This window comes from Microtus oregoni, unplaced genomic scaffold (genome assembly GCF_018167655.1).
Source record: "Microtus oregoni isolate MIOR12 unplaced genomic scaffold, Mior012 000065F_ref0000479, whole genome shotgun sequence".
NCBI classification, from domain to species: domain Eukaryota; kingdom Metazoa; phylum Chordata; class Mammalia; order Rodentia; family Cricetidae; genus Microtus; species Microtus oregoni.
In genome coordinates this window covers 3879113-3892377 of record NW_024543875.1, presented here as the reverse complement: position 1 = coordinate 3892377, position 13265 = coordinate 3879113, and positions in this window count along the sequence as shown.

Below are 13265 nucleotides of genomic sequence, written 5' to 3'. Positions count from 1 at the left end.
CTCCTCAGTAGGATTCCATACGACAATACTCCATGTCAGCCAGCCCCACGTGCTCCTCAGTAGGATTCCATACGACAACACTCCATGTCAACCATGTTTTTTTTTTTTGGCTGAGGACCTCTTCTCCTTGGAGTGGGAAGATCCCCAGATGGAGAGGAAACAGCAATACTTAATTGGATGGATTTTGTTTGGACAGATATTGGAAAAACTCTTTAAAACAACAGCGCTTTGGCAGATCTCTGTGAGTTCGAGGTCATTCTGCTCTACATAGTGAGTTCTAGGCCAGCCAGGGCTACCGGAGAAGACCCTGTCTCAGATGAAATTAATCACCAATCAATGAAACCAGAGAAGGTACAGAATGCCCTCCTGGTGAACCCAATTCAGTATGTGGGTGGCTTCTTGCTGTCATTGACATCCCAAGGGTAATGAACACAGGGACAAAAGGACCTAAGAGTCTTCAAAGGAAAGTTACATGACAATTCATTGAAAATAAAGTCCAATGTTTAGAACATTTAATTAGCAAGAGAAAATGAAGATTGGGCACTGAATGGACAGAGGCAATAATGACCTTGTCACTTCCCTCTACAGAGAAAAAAAGTGTTGGGGGTGGTGTCTTAGGTGGGAGAGATATTTCAGAGACTAAGAACATGCGTGGCTCTTACAGAGGACCTGGGTTGGTTCTCCTCACACATGTAGTAGCTCATAAACACCTCCATAAGTCTAGCTTTAGGGTACCCAGTGCTCTCTTCTGACCTCTGTGGGTACCATCATATGCATGCAGGCTAAATACTCATACACATAAAGTAAAATAAATCTAAAAGATTTTTTTTTAAAAACTGACTTCATAAAAATTTTGGACTAACTGGATACTGTAGACTATGGATTGACTCTTGAGCCTTTAAAATCTAGGACCTTGATCTCAAACACCTAGAAGAGCCAATCCCCTTTTACCGTGCCTTGATGAGGTCAAACTTGCCCTGAAACTGAAGAAATGCCTTGTTTTAGACCAGTACTAAAATTACCTTCACTTGAGAAAGAAACCCTTCCATCTGTTTGTAAGCATAAAAAAAGGAACCATCTTTGGAGTCTTAACTCGTGACCACAGAGCCAGAGACAACCAGCCACCTTCTTTTCTAATCCCTGTGATCCTGTACCTGCAAGATGACTTAAGTGTGGGCAATCAGTAGCAAAACTTCAATCGAGAAAATGTTTCCATAACATTAGTCTGTAGGGCTGGGCTGTGGTGGCAAAGCACGCCTTTAATCCCAGCACTCGGGAGGCAGAGGCAGGTGGATCTCTGCGAGTTCAAGGCCACCCTGGTCTACAAGAGCTAGTTCCAGGACAGGCTCCAAAGCTACAGAGAAACCATGTCTCGAAAAAAAAAAAAAAAAGAAAGAAAGAAAAAGAAAGAAAGGAAGGAAGGAAGAAAGAAAGGGAAAAAAACATTAGTCTGTAGGTAAGCTTGTAGGGCATTTTGTTGTTGTTGTTGTTAATGATTGATGTGCCGGTGCCCATCTAATTGTGGTTGGTTCCACCTCTGGTTAGGTGGCCCTGGGACACGTAAGAAAACAAATGGAACAAGCCAGTAAGCTTCAGCCCTGTAGGTTTCTACCTCCTGCTCTTGCCTTGACTTGCATGACTTTCATTCACAATGGACTATAATGATGAGATGAAACAGACCCTGTCTCCCAGGTTGCTTTTGTTCATGGTCTTCATTCCAGGAACAGAAATGTAAGTGAAAAAGTAAACTGGTCTGCTCAAGCTATGATTTGCTTAAAGAAAAAGAAGAAACCATCTATACCATGCCTTTGGAGAGGGGTGTATACATTCAGAAAAATCTGGGCAGAACAGCGGCCTCATCAACAACAAGGGACAAGACTTACTATACAAGGAAGTAATAAAGAAACTACAAGCCACACCCTCTACCAAGACTGGGCGACTGGAAACTAACCCTGCGTCTCTTTGTTATCCTAAATGGTTTGTAATAATAACTTTCAAAAATTTATATTGCGTTGTTAGCTGAGCCGTATAGGCACAATACTTTGAACAAGAGGAGAAGCATATGTACAGTGTGTTCTCACCAAAATCACCTTGAATTTGTATCAGTATACAAAAATCCATAGCAATGCAAAGGATTTAAAACTAGTGGTTGCTTTTTTGGTTTAAAGTAGGTTCAATAATCGACCTTTTATTGATCTCCCACCAATGTGGTAAAATACATACTAAGTGAACTCCTCATCCTGGCACGCTCACCCGCTTGCACTGTTGTGCACACTTTTGCCAAAGTAAATATTGCCTGGGTTACTTTTATTTTGTTTGTGTTTCTTGTGTGACACTTGGAATAATCTTTTCCAACCACACGACCCATGGAGCTACTTCTTGGGCTGCTTTTCCTGTTTAAAACCTGTTACTAGCTGTCTTCCTTATCCTTATTTTGTTTATTTGTTTAGGTGGTTTGAGACAGTAACTTACCAGATAGTCTAGAGTGGCCTGAAGCTCACCGTATAACCGAGACTGGTTTTGAATTCCTCTTGTCTGAGCCTCCTGAGTCCTAGTATTATATGTGTAAACTTCTCATTTGGAATTGATTCATTGTTCTTGGTGATTCCTGCATGTGGGTGCCATTATTTTATTTTTCCTTAGAGATTTCAGATGTCCTTATTTGTTCATCTTGACACATGTTCTACTGTGCATGGAAATTAACTTCTCATATAATTTTCTGCATTCTTTTTCTTATTATTTGTCTTTCCTATTTGGTGGCTCAGACAACATACACTAAGTGTAGGACTTTGATAAGTTGAGTTGCAGAACAATTCAGAACCCGGTTTCTACGGCCATCCCCCTGCCTTCCCAGTCTGGAGATTCCTCTGGTCCTCCTTCCTTAAAAATACAAACTGGAGCCAGGTGGTGGTGGTGCACATCTTTAATCCCAGCACTTGGAAGGCAGAGGCAGGTGGATCTCTGTGAGTTTGAGGCCAGCCTGGTCTACAGAGCAAGTTCCAGTACAACCAGGGCTATACCCAAAGAAACTGTGTCTAGAAAAACAACAAGGATAACAAAAAATACAGACAGGGGCTCTTAGTGAAGTCCTCTGCCTACCAAAGGACGAGAAAATGTCTTAAAATCTACCCACCAAGGGAAAGGACAGGGCTGAAAAACAACCAGCCGGCCCAGAACTCAGGGGAATGTCACCCCAGGCCTTTCTGTGTGCTTCCCAGCTCTTTTCTTTTTCTAAACAACATCTACTGCCTTACGATGCCTCTTAAGTCCTCCCTGTCCCTTACACAGACAGACAGACAGACAGACAGACACACACACACACACACACACACACACACACACACTATGTAGGTGTCAACCTACTGACCTTTTCTCTGGGTTTCGTGTCTGGCTGGCTCTGTATACATTAATAACTGCACTAAGTGTTTCTTTTATCAGTCTGCCTTTTATGGTAGGGTACCATCCAGGCCTCTAATATAGTACTGAGAGGACCAGGCCACTTTTCTTTACCACCCCATCTTTCCACTCACCAGAATTTCACCTTGTGCACTCCAGTCCACTGTCAGAGGGTTTATTCTACTTTTCGGTAACTGTTCTGTTGAGAAGCGCTGTGGTAGGCTCCTCCTGATTTAAGGTGTTCAGTTCAGGCTCAGGGTTCATGTTGGTGGCCCCGAAGGGCCTGGAGCTCATGGGGTGCTATATGCAATGGAGCTCTAAGCCCTAGAGAAGCTGTGTGTAGCTTGTGTGCAAGAGGCTAGGTAGGTGGTGGTCTGTTTCGTCTTCCTGTTTCAGGACAGACAGAAAGAGCCTTTCTCCTTCATACTGCGTGTTGTTCCCTTGCAACACTACAACTCCCAGCATCCCTCTGGACTCCAGCGCACGCAAGTGCGGGACACATTTCCCAGAAGCCTTTGCATCCTCTGTTAAAAGCAAGGACAAGCCACGAGTTCGCCCCTTCTTGTCCCTTCCCTTTGTCCCTTCCTTTCACTTTTCCTAGTGTGTTTTCCCCTCCCATTAAAAGTGTACCACGTGGGACTGCCGCGTGTCTGTGTCTTTCCTCGTGTAACCCTCGTCTAACCCGCAGGAATTAAGAACAACATTTTGGTGCCGTGACTCTGAACAACATTTTGGTGCCGCCGCATCGACCCGGAGACCTCTCCGTCCGGTGCCCGAGGCTTTTGCCTCTGGGTTTCACCGACAAGGTCTAAAGAACCGACAGCCTTCGCTCACCACCACCTGTTCTCCGTGGCCATTTCCACCGCTTCATCCTGATCCGTGAGTCTCCCCGGGTTCACTTCCTTTCCCCTGGGGCGTTCAAAGACTGTCCGGCCAGCTTTCTTTGCGCACCTCGGGCTAGGGCTAGGTTGCTAACCCGCCTCCCCCGGTTTTTTGCCCTCGGCCGAAACGCTCAGTCCGCGCACCCGGAGTTCGGTGCTCCGGGCTTTTTCTCTTTTTCTTCCTTTTTTTTCTAACTTTTTCCTGTCCGCTTTCGGGCCGCTCCTTGTGGCACCTCCGGGCCCTGTGCCCTGAAGAGCTTAATCGCCTCCTCCCAGCTGGGGCTTTTTCTTCCCCATACGGTTGCTGGGCTCGGGGCAGTTAAGTGTTAACACGCCCCAAATTCGCTCAGACGCCTGCGTTTTTGGCTTGCCGTGTTCGCGGTACTCTGTTGGTACCTTTTTGCGGCTGGGCTACACTTCGGCCATGGGCTCAAAAAATTCTAAACCGGTCCCCCCATCTTCCCCGCTCGGGCAGCTTCTGGAAGCTCTCGAACCCCACGCCCTCATTCCCTCCATAAAACTTTCCAAGTTAACACGGCTTTGTTCCAAGACTTGGCCTAAGTACAATTTACAAGGCTCCATTCGCTGGCCTTCCCAGGGATCATTTGACCCTGACACTCTGCGGGAACTGGCAAATTTTTGCCACCGGTCAGCTAAATGGAAGGAATGAATGTACGTGATGGCCTTCTTTTATATGGCCCTAAAAACTGACCCATCTACCTCGTCACACTGTTCACCGGCTCACATGTTTTTGGCTCTACCCTCCCTCCAGGAACCCTCCGCTCCGACCATGGACCCCGCTGACGACCCCCCACCTCCCCGACCTCGTGACACCACTCCTTCCCGCCCTGCCCAATCGGGGGCCACCTCCTCTATCCCCCCTCCTTCAAAAGTTTCTTTTAGGTACAAAAAGGAGTCGCCTACACCTTCTCCCCACGCCTCTAAACGCTTCATTCCTAGGTCTCCAGGAGTTCCGCATAAACATCCTTCTGTGTCGCCTTCCCGTTCCTCTGAATCCCCCAAAAAATCTCATTCCCCCCGTCTCATATATCCCAGCTTTTCCGATCCAGCTTCACCTAACTTTTCTCGCAGCAGGGCTCGACTGCGAAGACAATTAACGATTTCTTCCCGTCACAGCAGGTGCAGGCCATCCAAATCAACTTCGGATTCTTCCGTCTCACCTCCCCACCCCACCCCTCTGCCTCGGTCTTCCAAGACCCCTCAGGCGCTAACCCCACCCGCCGCCTTGCGCCTAATTTCACCCCTCCCCTTACACGCTCCCGAGCCGCTGCCGCAGCAGCAGACCCTGATCAACCCAAACCAGCTACCATTCTGCCCTTACGAGAGGTAGCTGGGGTCGAGGGCCCACTTCGGGTGCACGTCCCCTTCGCCTTATCGGAACTTTCACATATTTCTAAGCTACTAGGGTCGTATACGGCTAACCCCACTAATTTCACAAAAGAGTTTCAATATTTAACCCAATCTTACAGCCTAACTTATCATGATATTTATATGATTCTCTTTAACAACTTGCTTCCTGAGGAACGCCGACGGGTCTGGGAGCAGGCGAGACTGCATGCTGATGAAGTACACCAGACTCAGCCTTCTCACCCACCCGGTGCAGAGGCGGTGCCCGAACAGGAACCCCACTGGGATTACAACTCCCCCGGGGGCATTCTGTCCAGAGACCGATTCTTAACCTGCCTCCTGGTGGGATTAAGAAAGGTGGCTCTCAAACCAGTCAATTATTCTAAACTTGCAGAAATATTTCAGGATACAAATGAGAATCCTTCCGCATTCCTTGACCGTCTCACCAAAGCTATGCTACAGTTCACAAACATGGATCCAGAATCCAACGAGGGCAGACAGCTCCTGATGTCCCACTTTGTCAACCAGTCCTACTCAGACATCAAGGCGAAGCTCAGACGTTTGGAGAAGGGTCCCTTAACTCCACAGGCACAGATCCTGGAGATGGCCTTCAAGATCTACCACTCAAGGAATGACAAGGCCAGAAATCATTGCCACGTGATCACTGCACCCGCCAGGCCAGCCGAGGTGATGGACTCCACTGCCCGCCCTCCGCGCGTGGCTCCCCCGCCCCCCGGCCCATGCTTCAAGTGTGGTAAGACAGGTCACTGGTCAAAGGCGTGCCCCAATCCCCATCGCAACCCAAGGGGCCCCTGCCCAAGGAGTCATAGGGAGGGTCATTGGTCCACAGACTGCCCTCGTGCGTTCAGTGATGCTGGGGCAGCCGCCCCAGAGGACCCCCAGTTTGACCTATTGGGTCTGGCTCTGGAAGACTGAAGGTTCCCGGGCTCCTCCACTGACAACCCGACTGCTACGCCCATCTGCAACCAGGAGCCGCGGGTACTTCTTACAGTGTCGGGACGCCTCATCTCCTTTCTCTTGGACACCGGAGCAACATATTCAGTTCTAAGGGAATTTTGGGGGCCAACCTCCCCCTCACGTTCCCCTATTGTCGGGGTAGGGGGACAGCCTTATCTACCTCTCCAAACTCCACCTCTCAATTGCATATTTAAAGGTATCTTTCTCACTCATTCATTTCTAGTTCTACCAACCTGTCCAGTCCCACTCTTGGGAAGGGATCTTCTGACCAAGCTGGGAGCTTCCATTTCTTTTGCGCCCCCCACCCATTTCGTTTCAGATCCGTCGGTGACACAGCTGCTGCTTCTCCTGGCTCCACGACCCTCTGATACTAACATGTCTTTTCCCCTCCCAGCTTCCCAGGTGGACCCTCTCATGTGGGACATCCAAAACCCAGCTGTCGCTAAACACCACCCCCCCGTTGTTATTCAGTTAAAAAACCCTACTGGGTATATCACCCAAGCCCAGTACCCGCTTCCTTCCCAAAGCCTCAAAGGACTAAAACCTATAATCTCTGATCTCTTGAGGAAGGGGCTGCTTCGCCCCACCTCATCCCCCTTTAACACTCCTATACTGGCTGTCAAAAAATCTAACGGAACTTATCATTTGGTTCAGGACCTCCGGCTCATTAATTCTGCTGTCGTTCCCTTACACCCAGTGGTACCCAATCCTCTCACACTTCTGTCTAACATTCCTTCAGGGACCTTCCACTTCTCAGTCTTAGACCTAAAGGATGCCTTTTTCTCTATTCCTCTCAGCCCTCAGTCTCAGAACATCTTTGCCTTCACCTGGACAGATCCTGATACTAATTTCTCCACACAACTAACCTGGACCATCCTGCCTCAGGGATTTAGGGACAGCCCACACCTCTTTGGCCAGGCTCTGGCCTCTGATCTGCTCTCACTGTCCCTCCTTAAATCAAAACTGGTACTCTATGTCGATGACATCCTGCTATGTAGCCCCTCTTTGGAGACTAGCAGGACTGATACCGCCACCTTATTAAATTTTTTATCCAAAAAGGGCTACAGAGTTGTCCACCACTCAGGTAACGTATTTGGGGTTAACTATAACCCCAACACAAAAGGCTATCACCTTAGACAGAAAGAGACTAATTCAATCTCTTGCAGTTCCCTCCACCAAAGAAGAGGTTCTGTCATTCCTGGGAGTGGCCGGTTTCCTGCGATCCTGGATTCCCTCATTCTCTCTCCTCGCCCGCCCCCTATACGAAGCAGCCCTCAGCTCTATGCATGAGCCCCTGCTTCACCCCATCACCAAACCTTTCTGGAGACTCCAACAGGCCCTTACCCAGGCCCCAGCTCTCCATCTTCCGGATTTAACCCGCCCTTCTTCTCTTTACGTAGCAGAAAAAGAGGGCTATGCCCTGGGAGTTCTAGGCCATCAACTGGGACCTTCCTTCGCACCTGTAGCTTACCTGTCAAAGAAGATGGACCTCACCACTCGGGGCTGGGCACCCTGCATACGGGCCTTGTCAGCTGCGGAACTTCTTATTCGTGAGTCAAAAAAGCTAACCTTCGGAGAACCTACTACGGTTTTCTCTCATCATAATTTGTCTAACCTCTTAACTTACAAAGGCCTACAGACCCTACCTCCTTCTCGAGTTCTTTCGCTTCAGGTGGCGCTGGTGGAAGACACTAGTCTCACATTCCAGTGCTGCCCACCTCTCAACATTTCAAATCTTCTACCTCAACCTGGTGCTAATGATTCCCCATCCCACTCCTGCATTGAGGTCCTAGAGGACCTACTGCCCCACCCCTCACATATACAGGAGGGCAGTCTGCCCCAGGCCACCCACACCTGGTACACGGACGGCAGCTCCTTTCTATGTGACGGGACCCGCAGAGCAGGTTATGCCATAGTGTCAGACACTGAGATAGTCGAGGCAAAGGCACTCCCTGCTCATACTACCAACCAGCAGGCTGAGCTGATAGCCCTCACCCGTGCCTTCCAGTTAGCCGCCGGACAATCTTTGAATGTTTATACAGATTCTAAATATGCTTTTCATATCCTGTTGTCCCACGCGGCCATCTGGAAGGAACGCGGGCTTCTCACAGCAAAGGGAGGGTCTATTACCAACTCAGAGTATATTATGGACTTGCTGAGGGCCTCCTATCTACCTAAAGCTATAGGAATTATTCACTGTCGGTCTCATCAGTCTGACAGTTCTATTGTTTCCAAGGGAAATAATCGGGCTGACAGAGCAGCTAAGACAGCAGCTCTTAGCTCAGACCTGCCTCAGTTACCTCAGGGAGTCCTTACAGCACAGCCTACAACCTCATAGACACCTCCTAACACTCAACAGATCCTGTCCTACCTACACCAGCCTTTTCATCCCAATGAAAAAGCTCTACTTCATTTTGTAAAAACACATATCAAACCCACGCCTGAGGACATCAGGTTTCTAAAAGCCACCACTGCCTCCTGTCAGATCTGCCAAAAGTCAGATCCCAGGACTAAATATCGTAGCTTCCCTTTCCCTACCCACCAGGCCAGGGGCTCCCTTCCGGGAACTGATTGGCAGCTGGATTTTACTCATATGCCCACAGTCAGGAGGATTAAATATCTCCTGGTTCTGGTGGATACAATGTCTGGGTGGGTTGAAGCCTTCCCCACCTCTAACAAGAGGGCCCAGACAGTCTCTGATATTCTCCTCCGAGAGATTATTCCTCGGTTTGGACTCCCAACTTCTCTCCAGTCAGATAACGGTCCAGAGTTTACTTCTCAGATTTCTCAAAATCTGTCTAAAGCGCTCGGGATCCCCTGGAATTTTCATATACCGTACCATCCTCAGTCGTCAGGTAAGGTAGAACGAACTAACCGCTCTTTAAAGGAAGCCCTCATTAAGATGTCACAAGAACTCCACCTCGACTGGGTAAGGCTCCTGCCTTTAGCTCTTTTCCGACTCCGAGCCCTTCCAAGGGGCCCCCTCCTCATCTCACCCTTTGAACTCATGTATGGGCGGCCGGTCTTAACCCCCGGCTTCTCATCGGAGATCTCCCCCCTCCCTGACCACCTGCTCACTCCCCTCCTGTTCCACTTACGCTCACTACTATGGGACTTCACAGATCACTCACTACCTCGACCATGTGCTAATACAAGTCCGCCGCCAGTGAAAATAGGGGATGAGGTATTACTCTCACCCCCAGGCCAGCGCCCTTCACCCCTTTCCCCTAAATGGCAGGGCCCTTTCAAAGTAATTCTTTTAACTCCCACAGCTGCCAAGCTTAAAGGAATTCCTCATTGGATTCACCTGTCACATCTTAAACCGTTTATCTCCACAGCTCAAGATAATCCTTCATACACGGTGACTCAAACCGGACCCTGTACTCTTAAGTTCCAAAGGACGCCGGATTCAGCCCCCCTACTACAGTCTAAGGACAACAATGGTCCCGATCCGTCGCTGTGTTAACACACCCTCCCTTCTTTAAATTCATAAATAACCGTCTAGCTGTCGTTACAGGTACCCCCATCAAATACGAAGGCAAGTGGTAAGCAGATTCTCCTCTACAAAGCTCTTTTACATAACAGGCCAGCCGCTGACTGCAGCAGTGGCCCCTGAAATGTTAAGAGATGTATGGTTAGAATCTATTTCTTTTAAGACAGTTTCCTTAAGCTCCGGGATGCCAGCCCAACGGATCAAACACAAAGGAATAAGTATCACTTAATTTTTTTATCATTTCTTAACCCCGGACATCCTAAGACCCTGCCCCCCCTCTTCACCCCAGCTCCTCCAAAATTCCCCCCCCCTTTCTTTTAATTTTTTTCTTTTACTAATGCAACTTTTGCCTTCCAGCATCTTAATGATGACCCAGCTACTCAGGAAAAGCCACACAGATTTCTTCAATCAGCCGCCTCAGACGACAGCCAGGACTTCGAACATCAGTGACTGACTACACCAGCCAGCAACCCTGGACATCATTGACCGACTACACCAGCCAGCAACCCTGGACATCAGTGACCGACTACACCAGCCAGCAACCCTGGACATCATTGACCAACTACACCAGCCAGCAACCCTGGACATCAGTGACCAACTACACCAGCGACTGCAAACGCCAATGGGACATTGCCAAGATAATCGGACATTCCCTGGACCCCTCAACGCCCAAAGTCAGCAGGAAGCAGCCATGAGAGACTGGACTACGCCCCCATTCCCTACCCTTTAAGGTCCCCCAATTTTTTTTTAATCAAACCAAAAGGGTGAAATGTTGTTCCCTTGCAACACTACAACTCCCAGCATCCCTCTGGACTCCAGCGCACGCAAGCGTGGGACACATTTCCCAGAAGCCTTTGCATCCTCTGTTAAAAGCAAGGACAAGCCACGAGTTCGCCCCTTCTTGTCCCTTCCCTTTGTCCCTTCCTTTCACTTTTCCTAGTGTGTTTTCCCCTCCCATTAAAAGTGTACCACGTGGGACTGCCGCGTGTCTGTGTCTTTCCTCGTGTAACCCTCGTCTAACCCGCAGGAATTAAGAACAACACTGCGACTTCTTCAGACTCAGCCCAGCCAAACAGCAGCTTTGCTGTTCGGCAGTAACCGGAGCTTGTTTTTGACTGAAATGGTAAGGTGCATGCTGTTGCTTTGTTCAGAAGTGGAGTTTTAAGGGTGGATGGTCCCTGATCAGAATGCACAACTTAACTTTTTAGAAGGTAATGTCTCTATAATCTGGCCTTTCTTATTATTATTGTTTTTTTTGTTTAAATATTTTTTATTGAGAAAATGAAAAAAAACAAGTTTCCGCCTCCTCCCAGCCTCCTATTTCCCTCCCCCTCCTCCCACCCTTCTCCCCCTCCTCCCACCCTTCTCCCCCTCCCCCACTCCTTTCCCCCTCCCTCTCCAGTCCAAAGAGCAGTCAGGATTCCCTGCCCTGTGGTAAGTCTTAGGTCCTCCCTCCTCCGACCATATCTAGGAAGGTGAATATCCAAACTGGCTAGGCTCCCGCAAAGCCAGCACATTACGTAGGATCAAAACCCCTTGCCATTGTCCTTGGCGTCTCATCAGCTCTCATTGTTCACCATGTTCAGAGAGTCCAGTTTTATCCCATGCTTTTTCAGTCACAGTCCAGCTGGCCTTGGTGAGCTCCCAATAGATCAGCTCCACTGTCTCAGTGGGTGGGTGCACGGCTCGTGGTCCCGACTTCTTTGCTCATGTTCTCCCTCCTTCTGCTCCTCATTAGGACTTTGGGAGCTCAGTCCAGTGCTCCAGTGTGGATCTCTGTCTCTATCTCCATCCATCACCAGATGAAGGTTCTATCGTGATATGCAAGCTATTCATCAGTATTGCTATAGGATAGGGTCATTTCAGGTTCCCTATCCCCAGCTGCCCAAGGAATTAACTGGGGACCTCAGCTTGGGCACCTGGGAGCCACTCTTGGTTCAAGTCTCTTGCCAACCCTAAGGTGGCTCCCTTAACTAAGAATTGTGCTTCCGTGCTCCCCTATCCAACCTTCCTTTATCCCAATCCTCCTTTTTCCCCAAGTTCCCCCTTCCTCCCCTTCTCCCTTTTCTCTCCCCATCTCCCCTTACCCCCATCCCACCCCACCCCCAAAATCTCAATTTTCTCCCCGGCAATTTTGTCTACTTCCCTTAGCCAAGAGGATAACTATATGTTTTTCCTTTGGTTAACCTTCTAACTTAGCTTCTTTAGGATCACCAATTGTAGGCTCCGTGTCCCTTATTTATGGCTAGAAACCAATTATGAGTGAGTACATCCCATATTCATCTTTTTGGGTCTAGGTTACCTCACTCAGGATAGTGTATTCTATTTCCATCCATTTGCATGCAAAATTCGAGAAGTCATTGTTTTTTACCGCAGCATAGTACTCTAATGTGTAGATATTCCACACTTTCTTCATCCATTCTTCCATTGAAGGGCATCTAAGTTGTTTCCAGGTTCTGGTTATTACAAATAATGCTGCTATGAACATAGTTGAACAAATGCTCTTGTCATATGATAGGGCATCTCTTGGGTATATTCCCAAGAGTGGTATTGCTGGGTCCAGGGGTAGGTTGATCCCGGATTTCCTGAGAAACCGAAACACTGATTTCCAAAGTGGTTGCACAAGATTGCATTCCCACCAGCAATGGATGAGGGTATCCCTTCCTCCACAGCCTCTCCAGCAAAGGCTATCATTGGAGTTTTTTATTTTAGCCATTCTGACAGGTGTAAGATGATATCTCAAAGTTGTTTTGATTTGCATTTCCCTGATCGCTAAGGAGGTTGAGCATGACCTTAAGTGTCTTTTGGCCATTTGAACTTCCTCTGCTGAGAATTCTCTGTTCAGTTCAGTGCCCCATTTTTTAATTGGGTTAATTAGCATTTTAAAGTCTCAATACTGAACATCTATGCCCCTAATATAAAAGCACCCACGTACATAAAAGAAACATTGCTAAAATTCAAGGCAGCCATCAAACCGCACACACTAATAGTAGGAGACTTCAACACTCCTCTCTCACCAATGGACAGGTCAATCAGACAGAAACCTAACAGAGAAATAAGAGAATTAATGGAGGTAATGAAGCAAATGGACTTAACAGACATCTATAGAATATTCCATCCAAATAGGAAAGAATATACCTTCTTCTCTG